Source organism: Gorilla gorilla, chromosome 9 (genome assembly GCF_029281585.2).
Source record: "Gorilla gorilla gorilla isolate KB3781 chromosome 9, NHGRI_mGorGor1-v2.1_pri, whole genome shotgun sequence".
Classification (NCBI taxonomy): Eukaryota; Metazoa; Chordata; class Mammalia; order Primates; family Hominidae; genus Gorilla; species Gorilla gorilla.
In genome coordinates, this window is record NC_073233.2 from 90,947,546 (window position 1) to 90,958,957 (window position 11,412).

At 41.8% G+C, this 11,412-nt stretch overlaps 1 protein-coding gene across 17 annotated transcripts in view; it reads right to left on the reverse strand.

Moving 5' to 3' along the window:
• Positions 1-11,412, reverse strand: part of RAB30 (RAB30, member RAS oncogene family) — a 92,757-nt gene that overhangs the window by 80,793 nt on the left and 552 nt on the right. For 6 of the 17 annotated variants that reach the window (XM_063693437.1, XM_063693440.1, XM_063693443.1 and 3 more), the window contains exon 2: positions 524-645. The exons of 10 other annotated variants lie outside the window; for them this stretch is intronic. The gene's annotated coding sequence lies outside the window, so the exon portion shown is untranslated. Of the gene's footprint in view, positions 1-523; positions 646-11,129; positions 11,383-11,412 lie in introns of those variants that run through there. One more of the 17 variants, XM_055355565.2, reaches the window with a different exon arrangement.

The following is an 11,412-nucleotide window of genomic DNA, read 5'->3' on the forward strand; positions in this document are numbered from 1 at the left end:
GGGCTGAAAGCTAATCTATCATATGATAAATACAGAAGGAAAGAGAATTAGAAAATCATCCCTTCATGAATACCAATTGACCGAGGCCAGGATTATCGATAGATGTTAAAACTTTTGAATTAAAGTTATTGAGGAACAGGATACTCAAACAATCTCAAGATATCACCTCACAGATAATTTTATTAATTACAAAGGGAAAAGGGTGCCCTTTCAATGGAGAGATCTGGCAATACCACCTCAACCAAATGATCAAACCTCATGTCACCAGTGATGTTACAAACTGACATTAGGTGTCACCTATGATGCACGGGGAGGGATAGAACATTGCCTATGAAGAATTCTCACCACAAGTGTTTAACTTGAATCTAATAATGAGAAAACAATCAGACAAATCCAATTCACAGACAACAAACTTGGAATCTTCAAAAATTTCAATATCATAAAAGGCAAAAAAGGCAAGGGTACTGTGGTGGTTAATTTTAGGTGTCAACTTGATTAGATTAAGAAATACCTAGAAACCTACTAAAGCATTATTTGGGGGTGTGTCTGCAAGACTGTTTCCAGAGGAGATAAGCATGTCTCAGTGGACCAGGTGTGGAAGATCCACCACCAGTGTTGGTGGGCACCATTCAGTCTGCTGGGGGCCTGGAGAAAACAAAAGCAGAGAAAAGGCGAATATGTCAAGCTGTCTGCTGGAGCTGAAATACACTACACTCTTCCTCTCCTGTCCTCGGACAACAACTCCAGGCTACCTGGCCTTTGGACTCCAGGACTTAACACCAGCAGCCCCCCAGTCTCTGGGTCTTCAGCCTCAGACTGAGAGTTCCACTGTCAGCTTCCCCAGTTCCAAGGACTTTCCAACTTGGACTGAACTAAGCTACCAGCATCCCAGGGTCTCCAGCTCATAGACAGCCTGTCATGGGACTTCTCAACCTCCATAATCACACGAGCCTATCGCCCTAACAAATCTCTTCCCACCTCTCTCTCTCTCTCTCTCTCTCCCTCTCTCTCTGTCTATCCATCCATCAATCCATCCATCCATCCTATTGGTTCTGTCTCTGGAGAACACTGACTAATACAGGTAATATGCTACATTAAAGGAAACTAAAGAACACAACTGTATTGTGTAAGTAGTCTTGATAAGACTCTGGATCAGAAAAATTTTTTAAAAGTTATAAAGGACATTGGAATGACTGAGGAAATCAGAAAAATATGATTGTTTCCATGTAATGGTATTGTGATTACATGGGAGAATGTCCTTGTTCTTAGGGGATATATGCTTAAGGGCCTAGAGACAAGGCATGGCGATATCTGCAACTTACTTTCAAGTGGTTTAGAAAAAGTATCTGTGTGTGTGCACACGTGTGTGTGTATGTGTGTAAAGACAAAAGCAAATTAATCCAGATAAAAGGTACATGGAATGTTTTTCGTTTGTTTTTTGTTTTTTTAGGTGGGATTTTTTTCTTTCTTTTCTTTTTTTTTTTTTAAAGATGGGATCTTACAACGTTGCCCAGGCTGCTCTTGAATTCCTGGGCTCAAGCATTGTTCCTGTTCCTGAGTAGCTGGGACTACCAGTGTGCACCACTGTGCCTGGCTTCACTGTACTATTTTTGCAATTGCTCTAAAGGTTTGAAAGGTTTCGAATTAAGTTGGAAAAAGAATCAAATAAAACATAAACCACCTGGCACCCAGTAGATGCTATGACAGTTCACATTATGGCTCCAGTGAACAAAAGGTCTACAGAAAACTCTTCCCCCGTGCCTGAAAATAACATGAACCATATGAAAGTAAATGCCACCAGACGGTCCTGGCTTCATGAAGCTTATATTTTCAATCAGAAGGCAAAGCAAGAACAGGAAGCAGCTACAGAAACAGTATAGTTTTGGTTTCAGAAAGCCTACCTAGGGTCTACATCTGCATTTTTCAGAGAGGGAGGGGAGGGCTAGGTCATGTCGAAAAACAAAACAAGTTTACTTAACCTTACTGAAAATTGGTTCCTCATTTGTATGTAAAAAATTGAGCTAAATTCTACTGCCTAGAATTGAGATAATAAGACAGCATCCACAATACAACTTTGTAGAGCATCTTTTATAGAAGACTCTCATTAAAAGATATTAGTTTCCTACAATAAAAGTGGTGAACAAGGAAAGCACTCAGATGGTTCCACCTTTGTTTTCCTATCAGAATACCCAGCACAGGACCTTGCATTTAGCACACAAACACTGGATGAAGAAGTAACAATTAGTCAACATGAGACAGAATTCCTTTTAAAAAGTCATTCAGCCTACAAAGGCCACTGGAGTTAAAGGAAAGACTAGTATGAACTTGCTCAGTTTGAGAGTTTGAGACATGAACCCTTTGACAACAGCATATATTTATGTGCACATAAATTTGCCAAAGTCCTTTTATACACAACATCTCCTTTGAGCCCCACAATAATCCCCATTTTATAGATAAAGAAACTGAGGCTCGGCCAGGCATGGTGGCTCACACCTGTAATCCCAGCACTTTGAGAGGCTGAAGTGGGCGGATCGCCTGAGGTCAGGAGTTTGAGACCAGCCTGGCCAACAAGGCGGAACCCCATCTCTACTAAAAATACAAAAAAATTAGCTAGGCGTGGTGGTGGGCACCTGTAATCCCAGCTGCTCGGTAGGCTGAGGCAAGAGAATCGCTTGAATCCAGGAGTTGGAGGTTGCAGTGAGCCAAGACTGCGCCACTGCACTCCAGCCTGGGTGACAGAGTGGGACTCTGTCTCAAAAAAAAAAAAAAAAAAAGAAGATAAGTTGTCCACGTAGCAAACGGCTCAAATTTTTTGTTTGCTTCACCCAGCCACAGTGGCTAAAGAGTGAAAATAATTCATGGCTGCGATCCTCACAATCTCTTCCCCAGGGTTCCTGTTAGGGCAAAGTGACTCACTGATGGCCACTCCTAAGCTCACACCTGCTTCTCTAAAGAAAAATGCCAAAAATCTGCCCTTTGATTGCTTCTACTGAAATTCAGAAAAATGAACACTCGGGCCTTTTAACCACCTGCTTCAGATATTTTAAAAGTGGAGCTTAAATTCTCTTTGCAATGTGGTTGCATGACTGAGATGTAGAGGAAGTGAGCAGAAGATATTTTCATTTCAAGGTTGATGACGTCCACATTTTAGTGAAGTTAACTAACCGTAACTAGAAAATAAAATTTTTCTGCAGAATTCTCTGGGGAAAACTCTTGACTGCTTTATTGTTTCAGTTCACTTTTTAAACACTGTACTGTGTTGCAGGCAGGGATAAAGTATTTCTCTTTTCCAGGGATTTCTACATTATTTACACATCAACCTTTATTATCACCATGACAAAAACCAGCAGGAACTCCGTAGTTCAATTTTTGCCCCCGTTCTGTTCACCCTTCGCAACTAGCTTCCCTTAGTAAAAGAGTTCAGCCCAAGTGGCTAATGGACTTGGCACAGGTATGTAGAGTTAGCCCTCTCAACATTGCTGACAAGAATTTAAAACAGGGGGCAATGCTAGTGCCCTTGGACTCAGCATTTCTGCCCCCTGAAAGATATCTTACAGAAATATTCCCACAAATTCATAACAAAATGAGGTACTCAAAGGCTCACTGTAGCACAGTTCCCAACAACCATTAAAACAGGTAAGTTGGAGCAATATGCAAATACATGGGGGAAATGCCCAAAATATATTAAGCAAAAGAGAACAAGCAGAATTACATGTGTTATAATAATATTGCTAGTACACATATGGGAAAAAATGACAGAAGAATACACATCAAAATCTAACAGTTGATTATCTTTGTGGGTAGAATTAAAGAGGACTTTCCCTATGCAGTCCATGTGTTTTTCTGTAATGAATTTTAATTAATCTTATGTTATTTCTTTCTTTTCTTTTTTTAAGACAAGGTCTCATGATCAGGGCTCACTGCAGCCTTGACCTCTGGGGCTTAAGGGATCCTCCTGCCTCAGCCGCACCCTTCCCTGTAGCTGGGACACAGGTGTGCGCCACCACACCCAGCTAAAAAATACAAAAATATCTTCGTATTTTTTGTAGAGACAGAGTTTCACCATGTTGCCCAGGCTGGTCTCAAAGTCCTAGACTCAAGCAATTCACCTGTCTCAGCCTCCCAAAGTGTTGGGATTACAAGCATAAGCCACTGCGCCCAGCCAATCTTATGTCAATTCTAGAATCAAAAAACAAATTTGAGATATAAATTTAGGTACCTTTTCCCTTCGATTTGGGAACAGCTAATGTTCCTCCTGCATTGCTCCCTCTAGTAATGTCACGCATAGAGTGCCAGCTGTAGAAGTTTCCAGTCACAGAATACAGGATTGTATTTAGAAAGGATATAAAACAACACTTACAATGTCCCAAAAAGTGGTATCCCAGCCCATAGGCTGATTAAATACTTGAAATGACCAGGAAAATCACTACCTCCTGAAGCAGCCCTTGATGTGTTCTAGCTTTGCTATGACATTCCTGAAGACATTCAGGAATGCCAGCTGATCATATACCAATATCTACAACGTGTCAGGTTAAACAAATGGAATCATTATCACATCCAAGAAAACTAACATTGTTACTGATTATCTAATATGTAGCTCCCATTCAAATTTCCCCAATTATCCTGAAAATGTCTTTTGTAGCTTTTTTTTTTAAGTCCAGGATCCAATCTAGGATTACATGTTCCATTTGGTTGTCATATCTCTTTAGTCTCCCTTAATATAGATCGTCCCTCATACCTTCCATTTTTGTTGTCTTTCATGCGTGACATTTTTGAAGATCATAAGCCAGTTATTTTGCAGTATGTCCCACAATCTGGATTTGTCTGATTATTTATTTATGGTTAGATTTTTTTTTTCTTTTAATAGAGACAAGAGCTGGGCACAGTGGCTCACACTTTGGGAGGCTAAAATGGGAGGACCACTTGAGCCCAGGAGTTCAAGACTAGCCTGGGCAACATAGTGACAGTTTGTCTCTACAAAAAAAATTTTTAATTTAGTCAGGCATGGTGGTGCACACCTGTGGTCCCCACTACTCAGGAGGCTGAGATGGGAGGATCCCTTGAGCCTAGGAGGTAGAGGTTGCAGTGAGCTGTGATCACACGACTGCACTCTAGCCTAGGCAACAGAGTGAGGCTCTGGAAAGAAAGAGAGAAAGGAAACAGAGAAAAGGAAAGGAATGGAAAGGAAAGGAAAGGAAAGGAAAAGACAGAGTCTCCCTATGTTGCCCAGGGTGGTCTTGAACTCCTGGGCTCAAGTAATCTTCCTGCCGTGACCTCCCAAAGTGCTAGGATTCCAGATGTGAGCTACTATGCCCAGCCCCATGGTTAGATTTAAGTTAAGCATTTCCGGCAAAAATTCTACATCAGTGATGTTGTGTACTTCCCATTGAATCAGGTTGTGTAGTTACACTAAATTATCTTTTTCCTCATTTTGTCGCTGTGGATACTAAACAAGCACCACCCAATAAATAAAATGTTTAAAAGGATAAATAATGTTAAAAACAGCTACCATGAGCACCAGCTATACCAAGCATAGTGTCAGACATTTAAAACACATGATCTCATCATGTGAACCTCACAACAACCTTACAAAGAAACAGAGGCTCAAAGAGATTAAGTAATTTGCTCAAGGACACACGCGTACTGACACAAAAATATGTGCATGTACATATGAACTCCAGCACATAAATATGTATATGTATACAATTTAACATGATCTCAAAGGTTCATGGTCTTCCTGAGGACCTTTCAGGCATGAATTAAGAACTGCTATGTTAGGCTAATCTTGAGGAGGCCTACCTAGTTCTCAAAAGTTGGCTTCCTATAGGGAAAAAACTAAAAATAAATTAACTGTGGTCCATATTAAATTCCTCCATACTTGGAATGCCCTTATTTGGAGATGGATCACATTTCCACCACAGCCAAGAAAATAGGGCAATGGTTCCCTAAATTATTATACTATTCTGATGTTTCATTTCTGCAACAAAATGAGAAAACCCAATGTAGACAATTTTTCATAAAGCTAAATATATTTTCTATGAGATAAAAGTGAGGAGGCATTTTCAATTTACTACAGAAGAATAACTATTGTTCACAGTACATTCAATTTTATTTTTTGTAATTTTACTAATCTATATAATTCAAAAGTCTGAGACCCATTGATTCAGGGAACTCTGTGCAATTAGAATGATTTTTTTGAGAAACTGACTTGAATAAAGGAAGTTCAGCCCAAAAAGAAACCAGATCTGAAATATTTCTGAATTTCCCTAAAAGTGATCACAAAATATCTCAAAAGCTGAAAGTGTCAAGAATACTTTTTTTGTTTTGAGACAGAGTCTCACTCTGTGGCCCAGAGTAGAGTGCAATGGCACAATCTCGGCTCACAGCAGCTTCCGCCTCCTGGGTTGAAGTGATTCTCCTGCCTCAGCCTCCTGAGTAGCTGGGACTACAGGCATGCACCACTACACCCCCGCCTAATTTTGTATTTTTAGTAGAGACTTTAGTATTTTTAGTTTCACCATGTTGGCCACGCTGGCCTTGAACTCCTGACCTCAGGTGATCCACCCACCTCAGCCACCCAAAGTGTGGGGATTACAGGCGTGAGCCACTGTGCCTGGCCTAGAATACATTTTAATGGGTCTCTTAAAAGCATTTTACATTTGGCATCTGTATTATTACTAATAGTCCTCTTCCAATGTGTTGATATTTCCTGCTTTTGAATAGGCCCTTAGTGACTTAGGTTAATTCACTCACTCTACCAACATTTAGAGTCCCTAATTTGTGTGAGGCATTCTGTTGGGTGCCTGGAAACACAGTCTGGAGCGCTTTTGCTTGCCTTCATGTCTAGGATCAAAGGTGTGGATGCCTCCCACACCCATCACCCCTACCCCCCAGCCTAGTATTGCCAAAGTACCTCTTTGTACGTGATTATTTACGTTTGTCTCCCTCACCCGAGTGAATTCCTCCAAAGTAAACAGTATCTTATTCAATGTTGTTTTCCTAGCATGGTGCATGGAAAACTGTTATAACAAATAAGTAAATTGAGTATACTGTTGTTTTCCTTGCTGGGGATAAGTATAAATTATTGGAATAAATACATTGTACAGATGAGGAAACTAAAGCTCAGAAAAAAAAATGTGATATGTCCAACATCATACAGCTAATAAATAAGTAGTGCCCAGTGTGAGAAAGCCTCGTCCAGAGCTCTCTTCTACTCCATCATGCCACATCCTACACATGGACAGCAACAGTGAAAGATCTTAGATGTCTTCCAGGAACCTCAAACTCAGCATGTCCAAAGGTCCTCCCTTCGGAAAACAAAAAGACCTGGTTCCCATTCAGTGTTCTCTTTCTCTGAAAACGTCATCCCCAGTTGCTCAAGAAAAAAACTCAAGTCATTTCATGACTCCCTTTTCTCCCTATCCCCCCATCCAATCAATCAACAAATCTTATCAATTACAATTTTCAAAGTTAGTGTCGGCCGGGCATGGTGGCTCATGCTTGTAATCCCAGAACTTTGGGAGGCAGAGGCAGGTGGATCACCTGAGGTCAGGAGTTCGAGACCAGCCTGGCCAACATGGTGAAACCCCGTCTCTACTAAAAATACAAAAGTTGCCAGATGCGGTGGCTCACGCCTGTAGTCCCAGCACTTTGGGAGGCTGAGGCGGGTGGATCATTTGAGGTCAGGAGTTTGAGAGACCAGCCTGGCCAACATGGTGAGACCCTATCTCTACTAAATATATAAAAATTAGCTGGGAGTGGTGGGTGCCTGTAATCCCAACTACTTGGGAGGCTGAGGCAGAAGAATCGCTTGAATCCAGAGATGGAGGCTGCAGTGAGCTGTGATCATGCCACTGTACTTCAGCCTGGGCGACAGAGTGAGACTCTGTCTCAAAAAAAAAAAAAAAAATACAAAAGTTAGCTGAGCATGGTGGCGGGCACCTGTAATCCCAGACATTAGGGAGGCTGAGGCAGGAGAATTGCTTGAACCTGGGAGGCGGAGGTTGCAATGAGCCGAGATTGCGCCATTGTACTCCAGCAAGGGCAACAAGAGCAAAACTCTGTCTCAAAAAAAAAAAAAAAAAAAAAAAAAAAAAAAAAAAAAAAAAAAAAAAAACTTAGTGTCTCTCTAAACCCTCTGTCACCACCCTAGATCTAAGCACCATCATCCCTCATACAGACAACAAAAATTATTTGCTACTTGGTCTCTACACATTCACTCTGACCAAGTCTTTCCTTCAATCTCCTCTACTTAACAGCCAGGATAATATTTTAATATCCTCCTACATATGCCATTCATCTAGTTTTTTAAAGCCAGGCTAGGTTCTCATTACCCTTAGGATAAAGACCAAAATACACCTGTAGCTCAAAGAACTGCCTACTCTCTAGCCTCTGCCCACCTCTCCAGCCTCATTCTTCATTCTAGTCTTTCTCCTCTTGCTCTGTCTCTAACTTCCTTTCAAATCCTCAGGTTCACCACTCTTCCCTTTGAACTTTGAACATGAATTTCCCTCTGCCAGAAACCTTTGTCCCACTATAAGCATCTCCCACTGCCATCCTGAATTACTACTTCCGTTTACCCTCCAAGTCTCTTGAAGTGTCACTTCCTATAGGAAACCTTTCCTGATAACCCTAGACAAGGGGAAAGTACCATGTCAGGCACTCCTACCCAACCCTTTTGGAAATGGCATTCATCACACTTGCAATTATTTATTAAGTATATCCCCTATTAGAATATAAGCTCCATGAGGTCAGAGAAAGCATTTGTTTTCACTGATGTATCCACAGTGCTTAGCACATGGTAGCTGCTCAATCAATATAAATTGTCAGAATTATAGGTTGGGGCCAGATTATAGAGGGCTATAACATCAGTAAACCAAAGAGCAAGGATCATTATCCCTTTGCAAATAAGTAAACCGAAGCAGAAAGAAATGAATAGTTATTTAAGGTCCCAGAGACAGCAGTGATGAGGCCAAATCTAACACTACATTCAGCCCATTTCTCCTCCCTAGGACAATAAAAGAAACTTTGGTGAGTAAGGAAGTATTTCAGAAGAAGAAAATTAGGAATGAGAAGATGGTGCATAAAAGGTCTAAGAGGACAGCTTCTGAATCTGCCTGTTACACTAGTTGCCTCCAGATGGATAGCAGTTAGACTTTCCACACCTAGAGGAGCACTGCTGTTACATAAACAAATACAGCCACTATCACACTCTTCCCATTAAGAGAAGAGTATAAAATAACAAACTTCTTTCCTGCACAGAGGAGAAGAAACAACCAGGGTGGGTGGGGAACTGTTGTCCTCCAAGTATCTTCAAAAAACTAAATGGGCAGTTTGGCCACCTGGATTGCTACTCAGCAATCCACAGGGAACAGGAAGAAAGAGGGGGGAAAGATCAGCCTTCCCACCACCAGCTGCAGCAAGGATAAGGAAAAAAAAATGTATTATATAAGGCAAGCCACTTGAAGACTACTTATTCCTTGGGAATTATGAGAACATTTCATGTAGGTCATTTAAAAACCTTGCTAATCCATAGGCAGGTGCCAGTGAAAGGAAAAGTGGCATGAGCCCAACTGCAGCATTTCATTGTTCACATGCTGCTGGGGCTAAATTATGTCTGTCACAGGAACTACAAACCAGACCAGGGGTCAGGCTCATTGCTGCTCATCCTGCCAAGCACAGACTGCAAGAAAAAGAAAAGGCAAAGAAATTCTCTTCAAAGAGGATTCTGCAAAAATATTCACATAGTCTACATCCACCCAGGAGTTCCTAGGTGAAGTGGAGGACCAGGGAGTGTGTTCTAAGATTGAAGAGAAAGAGATGTGATATGCCGGTGATAAAGGAGGGGTTTTAAAACAGAAAGGAAAAATGTAAACTGCAAATGGAGAGATAGGGAAATAAACAGAATTTCAAGAGATGTGGGTGGGATGGGGTGGGGCGGGGGGAAGAAATGAAAGTACAGGAGAGAAGGGTAGGGTGTCCAGAAGAGCAGAGCGTCATCAACAGAGAGATGTAGAGGCAAAGGCTAACTGTTGATCTTTTCCCAAATCCAAAAGCTGCTCATTGGCATCCCAATAAATCACTCTACTACAAAGCCCATACAATGGACTGTCCTTTGCATTCAGCATCAAGCAGCATTTAATGAAATATCACACAGCTACAACTTTGGAGACCTAAGGATCTGAATTTAAAATGAACAAAATTGGCTTAGCAGCAGAAGACAGCCAGTAAAGACTCTCCCCCATGTCTGACTCAGCTAGGAAAAGGTTTAGCATTCTAGAGTTAAGCAAATACTCTGGCATTTCTCCTTCTTTTGACATTCCAAGAGGGGGTGTGGTTGACCCCAGGCCCATTCATTTCCAAGGGTGTAGATCTCTCAGCCAAGACTGGCCCCATCTGTTGTGGAGCCAGCCAGCTGTTTATCTCAAAGTAACATATCTATTGCCCTAATCATCCCTATAACTCTTACAAGAGCATCATGTAAATCAGAATGCTTTCTCTCCTGTTAAATGTCAGTTCGTTTAAAAAAACAACAATAACAAAACAACCAAAATCACTCTTCCATGGGCACCTTTCAGTAATGGCAAATGAAGGTTAACAGCGCTTCTAACTTTCCCTTTCTCTAATGTGTTAAAATGAACCCCTCTTCCCTAATCGATCTCTTCAAACCGTTATTTGTGAGTAGTGACTATGCCTCAGGAAACAGCAGCTCATTATGGTACCACTGTCAGTGGCAAAGAGCCTATGCAATGTAATTTAAAACACACAAGCACAAATCTGTCGGCTCCACTTCCAAACAATCTTGAATCCAGCAGTCGGAGAACGGAAAACATTTAACAAAAACGCTGCTTCCAGCAGCCTCAAAGAACCTTCGCCAGACACGTGAAATGTTTCTGACTGGCACGGAGTGCACCATTAAAGGACACTGTCACCTCAAATCAGCAGAAAAGGCGAGACAAACCACATAGACATACACACATAAAATAAAGCCCTACAAAACTTAAGCACGTTCATCTTAAAAATTAATAACTAGTGCTCGTCCAAGCGACATTCAAATGTTCTAAAGTAGTGCGACCACATTAAATCACTGTCTCCATTTCTCCCCACGCATCACCCCTTCCCACTCAAACCTCAGCTCTCGGGCCGTGTGTGACAGGACTGCAGTCCCCCACCTCTGCCTTCCTCAGATTTTCCAAGAGCACTCCCCAACATCCTTCCCAGCCCAGCCCCCTCTCTCCGCCTCAAAAAGGTTGAGAGGAGTTGCGACTAGGGAATTGGCAGGCACCCGTCCTCTGGCGGAGGAAGGTTGCTGGAGTTGTTCTTTGCAGTGACCCAAATGGCACAGAGCTTTTCCCCTTAGCAGTGCCTGCAAGCCTCTCCCCAATCCCCCCCACCTCCCCACCGCTCACAGCT